Source organism: Scyliorhinus torazame, chromosome 23 (genome assembly GCF_047496885.1).
Source record: "Scyliorhinus torazame isolate Kashiwa2021f chromosome 23, sScyTor2.1, whole genome shotgun sequence".
NCBI classification, from domain to species: domain Eukaryota; kingdom Metazoa; phylum Chordata; class Chondrichthyes; order Carcharhiniformes; family Scyliorhinidae; genus Scyliorhinus; species Scyliorhinus torazame.
This window is the reverse complement of record NC_092729.1, coordinates 29,730,577-29,749,205: the sequence shown is the minus strand read 5'-3', so window position 1 is coordinate 29,749,205 and position 18,629 is coordinate 29,730,577.

The following is an 18,629-nucleotide window of genomic DNA, read 5'->3' as shown; positions in this document are numbered from 1 at the left end:
GCACTGCTTGGTCCTGGGTGTTTTCGAACTACCTGAGTGTTCTTGGAGATCTGGGGAACAGCGTTTCACGTGGAAAATAATGGATTAATCAATTTGCCTGCGTAAGCAATCTTGTTCTGAAATTTCAAAAAAATGTATAACAGATAATCAATCGTTCGTGTTCTTTTCCTCCATTTAGGTTGTGAGTAATTGACAAAGTGTGATAGGTCAGTTATTCTGCAGAGCTGGAATCGAACTCGGGTTTCCGCAGCGAGAGGACAGAAAGTAAACACGTGGCATAAGCTGCTTTTTAAAACAGATCAATGCAGACTGTAACAAAATACACCGACTTCTAATTATAAATGTGCTGCTGCTTTTATTTATGCACCACACATGTTTTGGAAATATAAAAAACGCCAGGCAGCGCCCACGGTGAGACAGGCTGAAACTTACAATTAAGTTGATGCTGTGAAGTAACCAGTGAGCTAAAGCTGACGCTGACGTCAAGTAGGGACTCATTGTATATAAAGGTCTACCGTGATCCTACTCGCCGTGGTAGGTAACATTGAGGGGACACTCCAGGTGTCGCTGCACATCACCACAAAGCCAGACGTGACCAGAAATGTAAAAGTGCGTGAAGTACCGTCGGAGGACATTCATTCCGTTTAACCTCAGCAGCTCTTTAGATTAGCAGATCATTCAGTCCCACTCGACCGACTTTTCCCCAAAGGCATGCGTTTGATTGCTGTTGTTTCTCGCATTGAAATTTGAAAGTCATTGTTGTATCTGCCTCCACCAATCTCACAGGCGGAGCAGACCAGATAATTTAAATGTATCCCAGCACATTTAAATAATTGTTGGAAAGATGTAACTTAAAAATCTGATCTCGCAGTTATATTCACCTGCGGGTACTGTGGCAACTGGAACTGATAGCAAATGACAACATCGGGAGACAACACGGCCATCACTCCTGCCCCAACATTCAGTTTGATCGCAGCTGAGATTCTGCCTCAATGTCATTTGCTGCCTGTTCCTCAGATATTTTCATTCCCTCAAAGTTCACTGTCGATAAGAAAAATGGAGGCAGACACCACAGCAACATTTCAAACCGATTTGGACATACAGATGGAGTGCTCGAATCTGCAGCGACACAGATCTGGAAGGTGGGACAGGTCATAGGGTCATAGAAGTTTACAGAGTGGAAATAGGCCCTACGGCCTAACTTGTCCATGCCGTCTAGTTTTTACTACCCAAAGCCTGTCCAATTGCCCACATTTGGTCATATTCCTCTATACCCATCTTCTCCATATAACTATCTAAATGCTTTTTAAAAGGCAGAATTGTAGACGCCTCTACTACTGCCTCTGCCGGCTCGTTCCAGACACTCACCACCCTCTGTGTGAAACAATTGTGCCTCTGGACCATTTTGTTTCTCTCCTCATTCAACTTAACCCTATGCCCTCTAGTTTTGGATTCCAGTACCTCATGGAAAATCTATCTTATCTATGCCCGTCATTATTTTTTAGCCGTTGTCTAGATCACCGCATGCCTACAATAAAAATGTTCCAGTCTATCCAGCCGCTCCTTATAACTCAACTTTTCAAGACCGGAAGCAGCCGAGCAAATCTTTTCTGCCCTCTTTCTATATTACGGTGACCAGAACTGTACACATTATTCCAATTGTGTCCTTCCCAATGTCGTGTACAGCTTCAACAAGACGTCCCATCTTTTGTACTCAATTTCTGACCATGTATCTGTAGAATTGTAACAATGGGCACAGACACAGTAACTGTGGAACAAAGAGCCTCCTTCAGCGTTGTGAATTTCCAATTGTTCATCATGTTTACAGTCGTGTAAAAAGCAAAAAAAGTCGCAAAATGTGGCTGACTGCAATAAGATGTAGAAGAATGTCTTGCTCAGAGACCCACGGCAAAACAAATCTTCACCCAATGCCAATAGAAACAGAAGAGAAACAAAGGAGAGTGGTAAAGAGAGAAAGGAGGAGAGAGCGTTTACTGCTGGATACATTGCACACCATTACCTTCCACCTGACTGCAGCAAGCACATTGTTTCTATCTTCCAGGATTCATGCTGTTTGAAATACCTTCGATCCAGTTTCCTGTGAAGCAGAAGTTACATGATTCAGTCCACCGTTAGAATTACGAACAGGGGCAGGACGGTGGCGCAGTGGCTAGCACTGCTGCCTTATGGCGTCGTGTTCTCAGGTCCGATCCAGGCTCTGGGTCACTCTTTGTGCGGAGTTTGCACATTCTCCCCGTGTTTGCGTGGGTTATGCCCCCACAACCCAATTATGTGCAGAGTAGGTGGATTAGTCACGCTAAATTGGGACTTAATTGGAAAAAATGAATTGGGTACCCGATATTTTTGTTTCGAGAATGGAGAACAGTTCATCCCGGGCCCCAGGAATTCAAAGCACCAATATATTAAACAGATAACTTTTACTGGATATGACAGCTGCTGGTTAGGACAGAATTTATTGACCATCCCTCGTTGCCCTTCAGAAGGTGGTGGTGAGCTGCTTTCTTGAAGCGTTGCAGTCCATGAGGTTTGGGTGCACACACGTGCTTTTATGGAGGAAGCAAATTTTTTTTTCCCCCGTTACCGTGTAGGAACGTTAATATGGTTCCCAGTGGGAGCGGTGAGTGATTTGGAGGGGAAGATCCAGTTGGTGATTGTCCCAAGTAGGGGCTTTTCTAGTTCTTCAAAATGTTAGTGGTCGTAGTTCTGTAAGGTACTGCCGAAGGAACAATTGCCCGAGGAACTTTGTTGAGTTATTGCAGTGCATTTTGGGATGGCTGTGGCGGAGGGATTGAATGCTTGTGGCAGGAGGAGCAATCAAGCGCATTGCTTGGTCCTGGATGCTTTCGAACTCACTGGGTGTTCTTGGAGATCTGCGGAACAGCGTTTCACGTGGAAAAGAATGGATTAATAAATTTGCCTGCGTAGACAATCTTGTTCCGAAATTTAAGGAAATGCATAATCGATAATCGTCCATGCTCTTTTCCTGGATTTAGTTTGTGAGTAATTGACAGAGTGTGATAGGTCAGATATACTGAGCTGGAATCGAACTTGGGTTTTCGCAGTATATGATCGGAAAGAAAGCACGTGGCACAAGCCTCTTTTCAAAACAGATCAATGCAACCTCTAAACAAAATACACCCACTTCTAATTATAAATGTGCTGCTGCATTTTTTATGCAACACACATGTTTTGGAAATTTTAAAAACGCCAGTCAGCGCCCACGGTGAGACAGGTTCTGACTTATAACTAAATGAATGCTGTGAAGTAACCAGTGAGCTAAAGCTGTGTCGTTTTAAGCATGGGAACATTATATAAAGGATTACCGTGATCCTACTCGCCGTGGTCGGTAACATTGACGGGAAACTCCAGGTGTTGATGCACATCATTTCACAGCCAGACGTGACCAAAAACTTAAACGTGCGTGAAGTACCGAAGGAGGACACTCATTCCGTTTATCATCAGCGGCTCTTTACATTAGCGGTTCATTCAATCCCACTCCATCGACCTTTCCCAAAAGGCATGCATTTTATTCCTGTCGTTTCTCGCATTGAAATTTGAAAGCCACTGTTATATCTGCCTCCACCAATCTCGCAGGCAGTGCAGAACAGATAATTAAACTGTATCCCAGAATATTGAAATAATTGTTGGAAATATGTAACTTTAAAATCTTATCTCGCAGATATCTTCATCTGCGAGTGCTGTGGCAACTGAAACTGATCGGAAATTACAACATACGGAGACTCACTCTTGCCCCAACATTCACTTCGATCACCGCTGAGCTTCTGCCTCAATGTCAATTCCTGCCTGTTCCTCAGATACTTTCATTCCTCAAAGTTCACTGTCGATCTGAAAAATCGAGGCAGACACCCACAGCAAAATTTCAAACCGATTTGGACATATAGATGGAGTACTCGAATCTGCAGCGACACAGATCTGGAAGGTGGGACAGGTCATAGGGTCATAGAAGTTTTCAGCATGGAAATAGGCCCTTCTGCCTAACTTGTCAATGCCGCCCAGTTTTTACGACACAAACCCTGGCCAATTGTCCACATTTGGTCATATTCCTCTACACCCATCTTCTCAAGAAAACTATCTAAATGCTTTTTAAAGGCAGAATTGTAGACGCCTCTATTACTGCCTCTGCCAGCTCGTTCCAGACACTCACCACCCTCTGTGTGAAACAATTGTCTCTCTGAACCCTTTTGAATCTCTCCCCTCTCACGTTAAACCTATGCCCTCTAGTTTTGGATTCCACTACATTTGCGAAAATCTACTTCATCTATGCTCCTCATTATTTTATAGCCGACGTCAAGATCACCCCCAGCCTCCAAGAAAAATGTTCCAGTCTATCCAGCCGTTCCTTATAACTAAAATTGTCTAGTCCGGTAGCAGCCGAGCAAATCTTTTCTGCCCTCCTTCTATATTACGTTGACGAGAAGTGTACACAGTATTCCAAGTGTGCCCTTCACAATGTCTTGTACAACTTCAGCAAGACATCCCAACTCCTGTATTCAATTATCTGACCATGTAACTAGATCATAGTAACAATGGGCACAGACACAGTAATTGTGGAACAAAGAGCCTCCATCAGCGTTGTGAATTTCCAATTGTTCACCATGTTTACAGTGGTGCAAAAAGCAAAATAGTCGCAGAATGTGTCTGAGTGGAATAAGATGTAGAACAATATCTTGCTCAAGAGACCGACAGCAAATCACACCTTCACCCGTTACCGATCGAAACAAAACAGAAACAGAAACCAGTGAAACAATTGTTTGTATAAACCTATGTATCAATCCCCTCTCACCTTGAACCGATGCCCTCTAGTTTGGGATTCCATTACGTTTGGCAACATCTACCTGGTCTATGCCCGCCATTGTTTCTGTGGGGCTGTTTAGCACAAGGCTAAGTCGCTGGATTATAGCAGACCAACAGCACGGTTCGATTCCCATAACACTCTCCCCGAACCGGCGCCGGAATGTGGCGACTAGGGTATTTTCACAGTAATTACATTTGTAGCCGACTTGTGACAATCAGCGGTTTTCATTTCATTTTACAGCCGTCGTCAAGATCACCCCTAGCCTCCAAGAAAAATGTTCCAGTATATCCAGCCGATCCTATTAACTCTAACCATCAAGTCCCGTAGCAGCCTAGCAAATGTTTCCTGCATTCCTTCTCCCTAAATAATATCCTTTCTATATTCCAGAACCGTACACAGGATTCCAAGTGTGTCCTTCCCAATGTCTTGCGCCTGCCTAGAAAAAGGTGGAGAGAATATCTTGCTCAAGAGAACCACAGCTAATCAAATCTTCGCCCGATACCAATACAAACAAATTAGAAACAGAATAAAGGAGAATGGTAAAGAGAGAAAGGGGGAGAGAGCCTTTAATGCTGGAGTATTTTGCACACCACTCCCTTCCACCTTACTGCAGCAAGCACATTGTTTCTATTTTCAAGGATTCATGCTGTTCGACATCCATTAAATGTACTTTCCTCTGAAGCAGAAGTTACATGATTCATTCCACCGTTAGAATGACAAATAGGGACAGCAGGATGGCTCAGTGGTTAGCACTGCTTCCTCACGCCGCTGAGTTCTTAGTTTCAATTCCGGCTCTGGGTCACTGTCCGTGTGGAGTTTGCACATTCTTCCCGTTTTTGCGTGGGTTTCTCCCCACAACCAATGACGTGCAGGGCAGGTAAATTGGCGACACGAAATTGCCCTTTAATTGGAAAAAAGGAATTGGGTACTGTATATTTATTTTTGAAGGTTGGAGAACAGTTCATACAGGCCCCAGAAATTCAAAGCACCAATGCATTAAAAAGGTCACTTTTACTGGATGTGAAAGTTGCTGGTTAGGGCAGAACTTATTGCCCATCCCTAGTTGCCCTTCAGAAGGTGGTGGTGAGCTGCTTTCTAGAATCGTTGCAGGCCGTGAAGTTTGGGTACACCCACGTGCTTTAAGGGAGGAAGCTAAATGATTTTCCCCCGTTACCGTCAAGGAACGTTTATATGGTTTCAAGTGGGAGTGGTGAGTGATTTGGAGGGGGAATTGCAGTTGGTGATTTTCCCAAGTTGGGGCTTGTTTAGTTCTTCCGAATGACAGTGGTCGTAGGTCTGGAAGGTGCTGCCGAAGGAACAATTGCCTGAGGGACATTGTGGAGTTATTGCGGTGCATTTTGGGATGTCTGTGGCGGAGGGATTGAATGCTTGTGGCAGGAGGAGCAATCAAGCGCACTGCTTGGTCCTGGATGCTTTCGAACTACCTGAGCGTTCTTGGAGATCTGGGGAACAGCGTTTCACGTGAAAAAAATGGATTAATCAATTTGCCTGCGTAACCAATCTTGTTTCGAAATTTCAAAAAATGTGTAATAGATAATCGTTAATGCTCTTTTCCTCCATTTAGGTAGTGAGTAATTGGCAAAGTGTGACAGGTCAGTTATTGTACAGAGCTGGAATCGAACTCGGGTTTCCGCAGCGCGAGGCCAGAAAGTAAACACGTGGCATAAGCTGCTTTTTAAACAGATCATTGCAGCCTGTAACAAAATACACCGACTCCTAATTATAAATGTGCTGCTGCTTTTATTTATGCACCGCACATGTTACGGGAATATAAAAAACGCCAGGCAGCGCCCACGGTGAGACAGGCTCGAACTTACAATTAAGTTGATGCTGTGAAGTAACCAGTGAGCTAAAGCTGACGCTGACGTCAAGCACGGACACATTGTATATAAAGGATTACCGTCATCAAACTCGCCGTGGTGGGGAGCATTGAGGGGACACTCCAGGTGTCGCTGCACATCACCTCACAGCCAGACGTGACCAAAAACTTGAAAGTGCGTGAAGTACCGACGGAGGACATTCATTCCGTTGAACCTCAGCGGCTCTTTAGATTAGCAGATCATTCAATCCCACTCGACCGACCTTTTCACAGAGGCATGCATTTGATTGCTGTCGTTTCTCGCATTGAAGTTGGAAAGTCACTGTTGTATCTGCCTCCACCAATCTCACAGGCAGTGCAGACCAGATAATTTAAATGTATCCCAGCACATTTAAATAATTGTTGCAAAGATGTACGTTAAAAATCTTATCTCGCAGTTATATTCACCTGCGAGCTGCGAGTGCTGTGGCAACTGGACCTGATCAAAATGACAACATTTGGAGACGACACGACCACTCACTCCTGCCCCAACTTTCAGTTTGATCACAGCTGAGCTTCTGCCTCAATGTCAATTCCTGCCTGTTCCTCAGATACTTTCATTCTCTCAAAGTTCACAGTCGATAAGAAAAATGGAGGCAGACACCCACAGCAAAATTTCAAACACACTGGCACATACAGATGGAGTGCTCGAAAATGCGGCGAAACAGATCTGGAAGGTGGGACAGGTTATAGAGTCACAGACGTTTACAGCATGGAAATTGGGCCTTCGGCCTAATTTGTTCATGCCGCCCAGTTTTCCCTACACAAAGCCTGTCCAATTGCTCACATTTGGTCATATTCGTCTCTACCCATCTTCTCCATATAACTATATAAATGCTTTTTAAAAGGCAGAATTGCAGACGCTTCTACTACTGCCTCAGCCAGCTCGTTCCAGACACTCACCAACCTCTGTGTGAAACAACTGTTCCTCTGGACCCTTTTGCATCAACCCCCTATCACCTTAAACCTATGCCCTCTAGTTTTGGATTCCATTACCTTTGGGAACATCTACCTGATCTATTCCCCGCATTATTTTACAGCCGTCGTCAAGATCACCCCTAGCCTCCAAGAAAAAAGTTCCAGAATATCCAGCCGATCCTATTAACTCAAACCATTAATTCCCGTAGCAGCCTAGCAAACCTTTTCTGCATTCCTTCTCCCTAAATAATATCCTTTATGTATCCCAGCACTGTACACAACCTGTCCAATTACCCACATTTGGTCTTATTCCCCTATACCCATCTTCTCCATATAAATATCTAAATGTTTTTAAAGGGCAGAATTGCAGACGCTTGTACTACTGCCTCTGCCAGCTCGTTCCAGACACTCACAAACCTCTGTGTGAAACAATTGTTCCGCTGGGCCCTTTTGTATCAGCCCCGTCTCACCTTAAACCTATGCCCTCTAGTTTTGGATTCCATTACGTTTGGGAACATCTACCTGATCTATTCCCCTCATTATTATATAGCCGTCGTCAAGATCACCACTAGCCTCCAAGAAACATGTTCCAGTCTATCCAGCCGCTCCTAATCACTCTAACCATCAAGTCCCGTAGCAGCATAGCAAACCTTTTCTGCATTCCTTCTGCCTAAATAATATTTTTTCGAAATTCCAGAACTGTACACAGTATTCCAAGTGTGTCCTTCCCAATGCCTTGAACAACTTGAGCAAGACGACCAAACTCCTGTTTTCAATTATCTGGCCATGTGTCTGTATAATAGTAATAGTGGGCACAGACACAGTAATTGTGGAGCAAAGAGCCTCCTTCAATGTTGTGAATTTCCAACTGTTTATCATGTTTGCAGTGGTTCCAAAAAGCAACAAAGTCAGAAAATGTGCATGCCTAGAAAAAGATGCAGAAGAATATCTTCCTGAAGAGTCCCACAGCAAATCAAATCGTCACCCGACACCAATAAAAACAAATTAGAAACAGAATAAAGGAGAATGGTAAAGAGAGAAAGGGGGAGAGAACGTTTAATGCTCTAGTATATTGCACATCACTCCCTTCCACCTTACTGCAGCAAGCACATTGTTTCTGTCTTCCAGGATTCATGCTCTTAGAAATACTTTTGATCCAGGTTCCTCTGAAGCAGAAGTTACATGATTCATTCCACCGATAGAATGAAAAATCAGGAACAGCGCAATGCCGCAGTGGTTAGCACTGCTGCCTCACGACGCCGAATTCTCAGGTTCTTTCCCGTCTCTGGGTCACTATCCGTGTGGAGTTTGCACATTATCCCCGTTTTTGCGTCGGTTTCTCCCCCACAACCCAAAGATCCGCAGGGTAGGTGAGCTGGCCAGCTTAAATTACCCCATAATGGAAAAAATGAATTGTGTACTCAATATATATTTTTAAAGAATTGACAACAGTTCATCCCAGGCCCCAGAAATTCAAAGCACAAATGCATGAAAAAGATCACTTTTACTGGATGTGAAAGTTGCTGGTTAGGACATAATTTATTACCCATTCCCAGTTGCCCTTCAGAAGGTGGTGGTGAGCTGCTTTCTTGAATCGTTGCAGTCCGTGAAGATTGGGTAAACCCAAAGTGCTTTTAGGGAGGAAGCTAAATGATTTTTTCCCCGGCACCGTGAAGGAACGTTTTTTATGGTTCCAACTGGGAGTGGTGAGTGATTTCGTGGGGAAATTCTAGTTGGTGATTGTCCCAAGTAGGGGCTTTTCTAGTTCTTCAAAATGATAGTGGTCGTAGGTATGGCAGGTGCTGTCCAAGGGACAATTGCCTGAGGAAATTTGTTGAGTTATTGCGGTGCATTTTGGGATGGCTGTTGGAGGGATTGAATGCCTGTGGCAGGAGGAGCAATCAAGCGCACTGCTTGGTCCGGGATGCTTTCGAACTCCCTGAGCGTTCTTGGAGATCTGAGAAACAGCGTTTCACTTGGGCAAAAAATGGATTAATTAATTTGCCTGCGTAACCAATCTTGTTCTGAAATTTCACAAAATGTATAATAGATAATTGTTAATGCGCTTTTCCACAATTTATGTTGTGACGAATTGACAATGTGTGATAGGTCAGTTATTGCACAGAGCTGGAATCGAACTTGAGTTTCCGCAGTGTGAGGTCAGAAAGTAAACACGTGGCACAAACATCTTTTTCAATCAGATTAATGTAACCTCTAAACAAAATACACCAACTTCCAATTATAAATGTGCTGCTGCTTTTATTTATGAAAAACACATGTTTTGGAAATATTAAAAACGCCAATCAGCGCCCATGGTGAGACAGTACCGAACTTACAATTAAGTTGATGCTGTGAAGTAACCAGTGAGCTAAAGCTGACGCTGGCTTAAAGCACGGACACATTGTAGAAACGGATTACCGTGATCCTACTCGCCGTGGTGGGTAACATTCAGGGGAAACTCAAGGTGTTGGTGCACATCATCTCACAGCCAGATGTGACCAAAAACTTAAAAGTACGTGAAATACCGACGGAGGACATTCATTCTGTTTAACCTCAGCGGCTCTTTAGATAAGCAGATCATTCAATCCCACTCGAACATCCTTTCCCCAGAGACATGCATTTGATTCCAGTCGTTTCTCGCATTGACATTTGAAAGCCACTGTTGTATCTGCCTCCACCAATCTCACAGCCAGAGCAGACCAGATAATTGAACTGTATCCCAGAATATTGAAATAATTATTCGAAAGATGTAACTTAAAAATCTTATCTCGCAGTTGCGAGCTGCGAGTGCTGTGCCAACTGGAACTGATAGCAAATGACAACATTGGGAGACTACACGACCACTCACTCCTGCCCCAACAATCAGTTTGATCACAGCTGAGCTTCTGCCTCAATGTCAATTCCTGCCTGTTCCTCAGATACTTTCATTCCCTCAAAGTTTCCAGTCGATAAGAAAAATCGAGGCAGCCTCCCACAGCAGTGAATTGTTTCTAGGAGCCATGGAGGGGTTCAGGACACCATAAAGGGTGTCCATGCACCATGGAGGAGTTCAGGACACCGGGTAGGGTCTGCAGGCGCCATGGAGGGCTGCAGGGCACAGCGATGAGTTTCGAAGCGCCATGGAGGGGTTCTGGGCACCGTGACGGGTTTCTAGCCGCCATGGAGATGTTCAGGACACCGGGTAGAGTCTCCAGGCGCCATGGAGGGGTTCAGGACACAGTGAAGGGTCTCTAGGCGCCATGGAGGGGTTCAGGGCACCGTGAAGGGTTTCCAGGCGCCATGGAGAAGTTCAGGACACCGGGTAGGGTCTCCAGGCGCCACGGAGGGGTTCAGGGCACAGCGAATGATCTCTAGGCGCCATGGAGGGGTTCTGGACACCGGGTATGGGTGTCCAGGCGCCTTGGAAGGGTTCTGGGCACCGTGAAGGGTTTCTAGGCGCCATGGATGGGTTCTGGGCACCATGAAGGGTTTCTAGGCGCCATGGAGGGGTTCAGGCACCGTGAAGGGTTTCTAGGCGCCATGGAGGGGTTCAGGCACCGTGAAGGGTCTCTAGGCGCCATTGAGGGGTTCTGGGCACCGTGAAGGGTTTCTAGGCGCCATGGAGGGGTTCAGGCACCGTGAAGGGTTTCTAGGCGCCATGGAGGGGTTCAGGTACCGTGAAGGGTCTCTACGGAGCTCCGCCTTTTTTCCGTTGTGGAAGTGTGGAGCACTCGTCGAGATGCTTTTAAATCATTGCACTGTTTCTGCAATTTCTCTTCTCATAACGTTTTGCTCTAGAGTCGCCTGCTATCTTTCGATACCGCCACATTTTATTGCTCACACAGACAGGAATATTTCCCAGATCTGGATCCAAATCTTGGGGCGTGATGACAACATGACTTCAAACACAAATTATTCTGTCCATAGAGGTCACAGGAGCTGAATAGAACTAAAGAAGCTCAAGGGAAGTTCCACTCACTGAGGGATTGTGTAAATGCTGCTCGGAGGTGAAGTGAGCGTGATATAATCTAGCTGCCTGTTTCTGAGCCTGTGCTCGGTGTATTGGGAGGTTTGCTCCTGGTTGGAGTACCCCCGGGATGGGTAGTAACCCGCTGAGTGAAGCGGCAGTCCCGCGTTCTGCTGGTAGCGCCTGAATGGAGAGTTGGGCGAAAATCCTGCTGTTTGTCCCTCTCTCACCCACTGTGGAGCCAGGCAAGAAAGATTCTCATTCAAGACTGTGGAAGTGTAAATGTCACATGGCTGTGAGATGACGTGTTGTGTTAATGTTGAACGGCAAATCGGACCAAGGAAGCTTTGACTCATGATTACAGAGGAGGGAATTTTAATGTTTCTGCCCAGTATGAAACAGGGGAGTTTGTGTCTGTTCAGCAAACGTGATAGTTTCACTTCAGAAAATGATGACCACATAATGGAAACTATTGAAATTTTGATCAAAACTTAATTCCGAAAAAGAACAAAGATCAAAGAAAAGTACAGCGCAGGAAGAGGCCCTTCGGCCCTCCAAGCCCACGCCGACCATACTGCCCGTCAAAACTAAAATTGTCTATACTTTCGTGGTCCGTATCCCACTATTGCCATCCTATTTATGTATTTGTCAAGATGCCCCTAAATCGTCACTCCTGCCGGAGGAGATGGTGGAATCCTCCGTTCCTGCTTCCACCGCCTCCTCCGGCAGCAGTTCTAGCCACCCACTACCCTCTTTGTAAACACATTGCGTCGTTCATCTCCTCTCAACATTACCGCTTGCAACTTAAACCTATGCCCCCTGTTAATTGACCCCTCTACCCTGGGAAAATGTATCTGACTATCCACTCCATCGAAACCCCTTCGTTCCACTGAAAACAAACCAATTTTATTCAAACTCCCCTCATAGCTAATGCCCTCCATACCAGGCAACATGCTGGTAAATCTCTTCTGCACCCTTTCTAAAGCCTCCACAAAAATATTAGCCATCAATGTTTTTTTTAAATGGAAATCTGTTATTTCCAATTACTGATTAATGCCCGCCGGATGTCGTGTTGTAGGTTTCATAGCAGCCACAGAAACTATCTAGCTCATTCCTGTACTCTGTCTCGTCATTGTTTGAAATGCGACCCACTATGGTGGTGTCATCAGCAAATTTGAAAATCGAGTTGGAGGGGAATTTGGCCACACAGTCATAGGTGAACAAGGAGTATAGTAAGGGGCTGAGGACAAAGCCTTGTTGGGCACCGGTGTTGAGGATGATCGTGGAGGAGGTGTTGTTGCCTATCTTTACTGATTGTGGCCTGTGGGTTAAAAAGTTTAGGATCCACTCACAGAGGGACGGAACCGAGGCCAAGGCCACGGCGTTTGGAGGTGAGTTTTGTAGGAATGATGGTGGTGAAGGCTGAGCTGTAGTCGATAAATAGGAGTCTGACATAAGTGTCTTTGTATCTAGATGTTCCATGGTAGAGTGCAGGGCCATAGACATGGCGTCTGCCGTGGACATGTTGCAGTGTAGGCGAACTGTAGTGGATCAAGTCAATCCGGAAGGCTGGAGTCGATTCGTGCCATGACTAACCTTTGGAAGCGCTTCATGATGATGGATGTCAGAGCCACTGGACGATAGTCATTAAGGCACGCTGCTTGGATTTCTTTTGTGGTGATGGTCGTCTTCTTGAAGCATATAGGGACCTCAGATGGTTGTAAAACGAGGTTGAAGATGTCTGCAAATACCCCCGCCAGCTGATCCGTGCAAGATCTAGGTGCTCGTCCGGGCACCCCATCCGGACCGGTGGCATTCCGTCGATTTACCTTCGCGAAGGCTGCTCTGACGTCCGCAGTGATTTCTGATGCAAGTTCATTCGCGGCTTCTGGGGGTGGAGGGCTTGTTCTCGCTGACTTCTTGCTCAAAGTGGGCATAGAATGCGTTGAGCTCATCAGGGAGGGGTGCATTGGAGCCGGCGAGTATGCATGCCTCCATCGGATAGCCCGTTATGTCTTGCAACCTTGCCATTGACACGGGGATTCGTTTGGCTAGCCTAGGACTCGAGCTTGGTCCGGAACTGTCTTTTGGCATCTTTGATGAATTTCTTTAGATCATATCTGACTTTCATGTACAGGTCAGGGTCGCCTGACTTGAACGCCTCAGACCTGGACTTCAGCCAGCAATGGATACCCCTGTTCATCCAGGGTTTCTGGTTAGGAAACATGCGGATTTGCTCCTTTGGCACACAGTCTTCTACACTCTTGTTTCCTTCACTCTTGTTTCCTTGCTTGCGGTTCCTGTGTCAAGTAGATGGGTCTGCGCGGCCGATCGTTCCGGGTCGGTGTCGGGCAATGGTTTGGCTTCACAGGTCTGTGGATGTCCAGACCGCACTGCGCCATGGATGGGTTGAAGTCCAGCAAGTGGATGACGTCTCTGGGGTCGCGGTTGCGGATGAAGCGATGGCCGGTCCGGGTGTTGGTGCACAACACATAACGCTACTCTGCCAACCTCTATGCACTTCAAAGGATCCAGGTGATTGCAGCTGCCTCTGCATGTTACATGCCTCCTTCTTCTTTTTGACCAGGGCCTAAATATCCTGAGTTCCAATAACATGCGCATGACCTGAGCAGTGACCTCCTCGTCCATTTCAGCTACCACATCAAAATGTTATCATGTTTATCGAACATGTTTTTCAATTCATACATTGGTGAGGATTGCCTTCTATTAAAACATTTCCGCCAAGTAAACAATACTGTTGTATTTGCCCAAGGCCTTGTGGAAGACGAGCTGAGTAACCTAGACGGACTGTCTGAATTCACAGTGTTTCCCTCCTTTTCTCTTTACACTAAAAACAAATGTACTCAACTATGAGGAACCACGCAATCAGCCTGAACAACTGACATAAGCAATCTCGATTGAATGGTGATATTTCCTCCCTCCACTATTTCCCATTTTCCTCTCCTCAGTGACCGTCAGATATCCCAGCATTACCGCACATTCTTCCACTTCATCAAGGTGCACAATGGGTTGCAAGTGGTTAACTGAAACTGTTTGTTCCGTGACTGGAATTAATGTCGGTCTCGCTGGAACCCACCTGTGCCGCAGGAGAGATACCCACTCCTATAAATATGTCGATTAATGAGGGATAGAATCTCAGAACATCAGATTAGTATTGTACAACATTGGGTGAGAATCGTGGAATACTCGAATGAACGTTACAGCGATGAATCAGAGTCAGAGCAACATTCATTGGACTGTGACAGAAATGTCTGGGAATTTGAATACATCAGATTGGAATGTCACAGCAGCCGACAGAGCTTTATCCGTGGCTCTTTTCTGTCTTTTTTCATTTTACGAAAGGATGTCAGCGTTATGGCGGTTCGAGTGCATACTGAAAGTTATTCAGGCTGGTTACTATCCATTTCTCGCCATCGTGGGTGTACCCAGTAAGTATTTCTACCCGGCTGTACATGCTATGCACGATATTTAACTGCATATTTTTTTGTCACTTACATTTAGACACACTCATAAATTGACTTCACTTGTCCTCTCACTCTGTGGTCACATGTTCATTGATTACAAACTTCTCGTTGGCCAGCATATGAAGCGGCCGATTTCAAAGTAGAAATAGCCCTTGAAGAGCATTGTGTCTGCGTTGGCCTTTAGGAATGTCTCTGTTCTTATCCTATTTACCAGCTCCTCAGTCCTAGCTTTGCAAATGATGTTGTCTAAAGTGTTCGTCGAGGGGCGGCACGTTGGCGCAGTGGTTAGCACTGGGACTGCAACGCTGAGGACCCGCGTTCGAATCCCGGAGTTTGCACATTCTCCTCGTGTCTGCGTGGGTTTCACCCCCACAACCCAAAGATGTGCAGGTTCGGTGAATTGACCACGCTAAATTTCCCCTAAATTGGAAAAAATGTATATAATTGGGTACTCTAAATTTATTATAGAAAAATAAATAAATGAAGTGTTCATCGAGCCGTCTCATGAATGTTCCCGTCCCGACAGTTTCAGGCAGTGATTTCCAGATTCCAACAGCCCGCTCAGTGATAAATGTTTTCTCACACCCTCTCTAAATGTTCTTTAAATCACGGCCTTCTCTGCACTAAGGAGAATTCCAGCTGGGGTCAAAGAGCGGTTCATACGATCCATCATAACCTTTCTACTCTTATACTCTGTACCTGGACTAATTAGAACGAGTATTTCACATACCTTTTTCAGGTCCTTATTGAACTTTTCAGACATCTTGAAGGATCTTCTGAGATGCATTCCAAGGTCGCTCTGGTCCTCTGTGCTTCCTAATGTCCGACTGTTCATTGTGCCCACCCTCGACGTTTTACTCCTCTCAAAATGCATTACGTCACACCTTCCAGTGTTGTTATTTTTGCTACTATTTTATACATCTAAACAGTCCGTCTGCATCGCCCTGCAATCTAAGTTTTTCGTCTTCGCTGTTTACCATAGAATCAGACAATTATTAGCACATAAGGAAGCCATTCGGCCCATCGAATCTGCACCGGCCATTGGAAAGAGAAGCCTACCGAAACCCACAACTCCACCCTACCCCCATAACTCAGTAACCCTCCTAATCTTTTTGGACACGAAAGGCAATTTAGCATAGCTAATCCACCAAACCTGCACATCTTTGGACCGTGGGAGGAAACCGGAGCACCCGGAGGAACCCCACGCAGACACGGGGAGAACGTGCAGACTCCGCACAAACAGTGACCCAGCGGGGAATCGAACCTGGAACCCTGGAGCTGTGAAACAACTGTGCCACGCCAGTAATTGTCCTGGCATCTGCGATGTTACAGATCGTACCTCCAACTTTCATGTGTACATCATCAATGTTTACTGAAAATAGTAGAGGAGGCAGCGCAAATTCCTGAAGTGCACGACTGAATATCGGCTTCCTGTCACAGGAACAGTGATCGCCCATCACTTTCTGTCTGCAGCCAATAAGCCTATTTTGTTCGACCATTCAAATTGCCCTGGGTCCCAGATGTTCTGACCTTCTCGATCATAGTCATCATGTGAGAACTTGTTGAAAGTCTCGCTGAAGTAAATCCCCAGCTCTGCCTGAGAAATGTACATAGACGCGTTAAAAATTGAATAAAATTTGCAAGAACTGACCTCCCGATGACAAAGTAATGCTGTAATATCTTCATCATAAACTTCAACTGCTTGTTTTAACAATACACCCCGACCTAACACCATCGAATTGATCCTTTTAGAATCTACAAAACCCCAATAGCTTTCTGCTCCTCCAATAATTTTCTCAACCACATCCCTTCAACATCCTCGCCTTGCCTTAACTTGCCTGCGCCGAAAGTTCTGCAAATCTCTTGATACATATTTGCCGTTCTGACCGGCATTTTCAAAATAAAATATGTTCATTGCTATAGCATCTTTGACCAGCGACTGGACAGTATATCCCCATGTGACTCAGTGTCATATTTTAGTTGTTCTCCTTCACGGTCGGTCTGGAAATCTCAGTTATTGTTTTTGCTGAAATGCTGATGTAGAGAGATCAAGAGAGACAATGGCCCGGACCTTGGGCCCCAAATAATGGAGTATTCCACATAATTCCTTCTGCAAACCCCACACACCGGTTTAAATTCAGAATTAGTGGGGTGCATACTGATGTTTCTCCTGGGACTAGTCAATCAGAATATTATGCTAATCGCCTGGAACTCACACCACATTTCCTTATTACACTGTATTGTTCATTGCAAATCGACACTTTCAGTGGCATTTCACAGGCATATAAATTTGAACCAGCAGGAGTTTGAAAGCACGCGCCACTTTCTCCGTTGCTCAGCAATAATCCAATAAAACATCCCATTCTTCATTTCCGGCCAGGCAGCCCTCCCAAACACCCGACTCCGCTTCCTGCTCTCCGTAACTCCGCCTGTATAACCTCACTAACTCCACTGTTCTGTGTCACATCCTCCAAAGGCATTCCACCTTCCAACACCCTTTCGCACATCCCTGCCTTTCCTGCCCTCGTATCCCCGGCTTCTCCACTCTCCAATCCCCTGGTACCACCCCTGGTACGTCAACAGCGGTGGTACCAGGGGATTGGAGAGTGGCGAATGTCGTGCCCCTGTTCAAAAAAGGGACTAGGGATAACCCTGGGAATTACAGGCCAGTTAGTCTTACTTCGGCGGTAGGCAAAGTAATGGAAAGGTACTGAAGGATAGGATTTCTGAGCATCTGGAAAGACACTGCTTGATTAGGGATAGTCAGCACGGATTTGTGAGGGGTAGGTCTTGCCTTACAAATCTTATTGAATTCTTTGAGGAGGTGACCGAGCATGTGGATGAAGGTAAAGCAGTGGATGTAGTGTACATGGATTTTAGTAAGGCATTTGATAAAGTTCCCCATGGTAGGCTTATGCAGAAAGTAAGGAGGCATGGGATAGTGGGAACTTTGGGCAGTTGGATAAGAACTGGCTAACGGATAGAAGTCAGAGAGTGGTGGTGGATGGCAAATATTCAGCCTGGATCCCAGTTACCAGTGGCGTACCGCAGGGATCAGTTCTGGGTCCTCTGCTGTTTGTGATTTTCATTAATGAAAATGAGGGAGTTGAAGGGTGGGTCAGTAAATTTGCAGACGATACGAAGATTGGTGGAGTTGTGGATAGTAAGGAGGGCTGTTGTCGGCTGCAAAGAGACATAGATAGGATGCAGAGCTGGGCTAAGTGGCAGATGGAGTTTAACCCTGAAAAGTGTGAGGTTGTCCATTTTGGAAGGACAAATATGAATGCGGAATACAGGGTTAACGGTAGAGTTCTTGGCAATGTGGAGGAGCAGAGAGATCTTGGGGTCTATGTTCATACATCTTTGAAAGTTGCCACTCAAGTGGATAGAGCTGTGAAGAAGGCCTATGGTGTGCTCGCGTTCATTAACAGAGGGATTGAATTTAAGAGCCGTGACGTTATGATGCAGCTGTACAAACCTTTGGTAAGGCCACATTTGGAGTACTGTGTACAGTTCTGGTCGCCTCATTTTAGGAAGGATGTGGAAGCTTTGGAAAAGGTGCAA